General features: G+C 43.6%; 1 long non-coding RNA gene across 1 annotated transcript; it reads right to left on the bottom strand.

Annotated features, from left to right (window-relative positions):
* Positions 1-1,764: 1,764 nt before the first annotated feature.
* LOC145420348 (uncharacterized) lies at positions 1,765-2,948 on the bottom strand. Its single transcript, XR_013901649.1, has 2 exons — positions 2,537-2,948; positions 1,765-2,451 (listed from the first exon to the last, which is right to left on the bottom strand). It is a non-coding gene; the product is annotated as an uncharacterized LOC145420348 (long non-coding RNA).
* Between the last annotated feature and the right edge of the window lie 883 nt (positions 2,949-3,831).

Here is a 3,831-nt window from a genome sequence, read left to right as displayed (position 1 = left end):
CACTGATGTTAATTTAGTGTCTTTCTCTCCAGCTGATCTGAGTTAGCTTGAGTAACTACCACCAGCTGCTTTGGCCTGTTCTTTTCTGTATCACATGGTGGCGCACTGTAACTTTCATTTAATTAGAGTTTATTTCCTGTAAACAAATATTAAATGATTTCTAACCAACTGCATCAATCTGTCTGAGATTAGCCGTCCACACTGAGCTCTGACAGCTTTACAAATAGCGTTGTTCCTGAAGTCACACCTTGGTATTTTGGTAAATCCAGATTTATTTATCTCAGTCCTGCAAACGGGAAGCCGGATTTTCAGGTCATTAACTGAGGCATGAAAATGTGCGGCCTCTCCTACTTCCTGTCAAACAGCAAGTTTGTCTCCACATAGGATTCCAGGGCCCTGTTTCAGGAAGCCGGTTTGGAAAACTCAGAGTGAAAAACGACACTCACGGTTGAGTAACCCCGAACTGTCCAACTCGGAATATTCGGTTTCAGAAAGGCTGATAACAATTAGTTCAATCAACGCGGAGTTGCTTTAACCCCAAGTGAAGCGCGCGGACGAGGATACATAAAGCCCTGATTAGTGGAGCACAGATTAAGCGAGTCACCATGGAGACGGAGGGAAAGAAGGCGCGGTCAATGTATTTCACAGCGCTTGAGGCCGAAATTCTGATGGCAGCATATGCCGATAACATGCAAATTCCGCGGAAAAAAGTAACACAGCCACAGCTGCAAAAGAAAGGGAGCATGCATGGCAAAACATAGCCGACAGAGTCAATGCGTGAGTGTTAATTTAAACATTGATCTAGGGATTTCCACCCATTTAACACGTTATTTTATCATATGTTATTTTATTTGTTATTTTATACATTTTATTTTGTGATGTGATGTGAGCGCAGGTGCAACCCAACAGGCCCCAAACGTTCCTGGCAGCAAGTAAAAATGAAATATAAAAATATAGTCCAAACAGGTAAGGTGTAATTGTATTATGAGCCATAGTGCTTGGTCTGTTTGTCCGATGTAAATCAATTGCAGTTAGAGGTTACATTAATTTTCTTTCTGTAAGCACTTATTGAAATTATCTGAGCACATTACAAGTACATATTTGCTTACTCTGTATGCTCAAATGTGGCCCGTTATAGCCAACAGAAAAAAAGTGGAGGCCCGAAAAACAGGTGGGGGTCCTCCACCACCACCACTCACAGAGGCTGAGCAGTTGGCCCTCAGCCAAAACAGTGGGCGCCCTGTGGCCGAAGGCATCTCTGCGGGGACATCCTCTGAGTCAATAACCCCGCAAGACACAAGTGCCTACATAGGGGGTAAATTCAAAATAATACATGATGTGCATACATCCTTTCTTCACAGTCACCTTTGCAGTGCTACTCATTCATTTGATAAACTCTTTACCATAATGGATTATTTTGTAGTGAAGTTATTTTCCTACTGATTTTGCCTTGCCTCAGTCTTGGTTGTCTTTGAGAGCATAATGACAATGAAGTGTAAGGTGCTTGGTATGTTTGTTAATTGCCATTTGGTCCCTTGTAAGTTATAAGTGACCTGTATAAACCTCATATTCTATCAGTTGATGGTGATGGTGTACTGCATCTGGTGCAGCCTCCTGTTGAGCCAGACCAACATGCAGTTGTGAGTAATACTCCACAGATTATATGAGTTTACAGTAGAACAGCAATGTTGTCTATTTCTTTACTACAGGAAAATAATGAAGAAACATTGACAGCTGTTACAGAGGAGGAAGCAACAGAGACACTTTATGAGGTTTACATCTTTTAATACTTTGTGTACAGGAAATACAGGCGACCAATAAAGCCAGTTGAACAGAAAATCTGTTTATTCTTCTTTCAACATGTTGAGGTGATGGGTCAAAAGAAATGATTGTGACATATGGTGTCTCTGACTGCGCTTCCATCTTGTATGTCCGTAGGAGGGTCAGGATGTTCATGGTTTGGATCACTGCTGATGTTTGGTTCAGAAGGACAGTGTTCTCCTCTAATTGTGGCAATGTTGTGAAGAATCACACATGCCACAATAATGTCACATGCCCTTTCTGGGGTGACCCTGAGTCTTTGCAGGCACTGGAACCGGGCCTTAAGCATTCCGATAGTCATTTCAATTCTGGCTCTTGTCCTGCAATTAGCCAGATTATATCGCTGCTGTGGGCCCGGTTCAGGGTCAGGGTAAGGGGTAAGCAAATAGGGTAAACATGGATACCCCCTATCACCAAGCAAGTAGCCAGTGAACTCTCCTAAGACAGAAGGGTACACTTCAGTTCAAATGTCCCTGAAGCAATTGGTCTTTATATATTTTAAAGTATTCTCAACTCACCATGTCCAAATTTTGTGCTCAGTGTACATTCACGGAATATTTGTGAGTCATGGACAGAGCCTGGCCACTTGGCTTCCACATTTGTGATAATGTTGGCAGCATCACATATGATCTTCACAGTGCAGAGAACACAAATTAGCATCCATTACTATAATGAAATAATTTGTTAGTTTGAAATGCTACAGGGAACTATGTACCTGTACATTAATGCTGTGGAAAGACTTCCTGTTCACATAGTCTCCTTCATTTACTGAAGGAGCAATGATTGGAATGTGAGTGCCATCTGTACAGCCAATCACGCCTGGGAACCCTGAAAATAAATGTAAAATTTAAGTAGTAGTCCAAGTATCACCACATCATACATTAAGTTTTGGTCATCCTGATACCTGCAATTTTGTGGCATCCCTCTTTGATAAATCTTGTGGGTCTGTGACCGGGGAACACCACAGACGAGTACAGGAGACGTTTCAGTGCAACTGTAACATTCCTGACTGCCCGACAGACGGTAGCCTTGGAAACGTGCTCAGCGTCACCAATATTATACAGAAAGCTCCCGTTTGCAAGAAACCGAAGTGCAATACAAATAATATGTACAGAACTGAGAGAATGTCCACGATGTGTCACATGCGTAATATATGGCCTGAGGATGTTATCCAAATAACTTATAGATTGTGCTGAGACACGGTAACGTTCGCACAGAAAATCATCAGGAAATGATAAAATGTCCAAACGCGCTCTGATCACTCTCTCCCGGCGGAGAGCTCTGCGGAGAATTGGGGCTTCACGATCTACTGGCTCTTCAAGGAAGTGGCACGCCATGTCCGACACTTCCTACTGTCAGGTTTCCGACAAAGGGGCGGAGACAGTCAGGGTTAGTTGTAGTAAACCTGCTAGGGGGCAGGTTAGCTTCACGGCGTGTGTCGTCATAGTGACTCACTCAGGCTGCAGCTGAACTCGCTTTGTGAAACCGAAAACCCAGAGTTTTCGTTAACTCAGGGTATACTTACTCAGTTTTTCCACTAAACCGGCTTCCTGAAACAGGGCCCAGGAGCTCGGGAATCTGACGGCGTATCTCTGCTTTGAATCCTCGGCTTTGTGACGACAATCACAAACCTTCAGATTCTGTTTGCTGTCTTGACCCAAAAAAAGATGGCTGCCACACAGAGGTTTCTCTATTTTGATGGGGCGAATGATCAGATTTCACAAACAAACAGAAAATCATTTATGAAGCTGATCTTTAGACCCGTTGAGGAAAAACCTGCTGCAGACACATGATCTAAGACGGCTGAGGTGCACTGGCACAACACAACCTCAGTGATACATCACCTGCCAGTAGAGATGCTTAGGTCACTCAGCCTTGGCACAAAAGGCGGTGAAGACAACGTGTGCAGGAAAGAGGTGAGCGGGATGGCATAGACCTTCCCAGCAAATGCCTATTCGATCCAAAATAAGACGGAAGAATGAGACTGTCTCACAGGCTGTTCACCTGCTA

The sequence above is a fragment of the Astatotilapia calliptera genome, chromosome 15, assembly GCF_964374335.1.
Source record: "Astatotilapia calliptera chromosome 15, fAstCal68.1, whole genome shotgun sequence".
Taxonomy (NCBI): Eukaryota; Metazoa; Chordata; class Actinopteri; order Cichliformes; family Cichlidae; genus Astatotilapia; species Astatotilapia calliptera.
The sequence above is the reverse complement of the archived record's forward strand: the minus strand, read 5'-3'. Positions and strand labels throughout refer to the sequence as shown.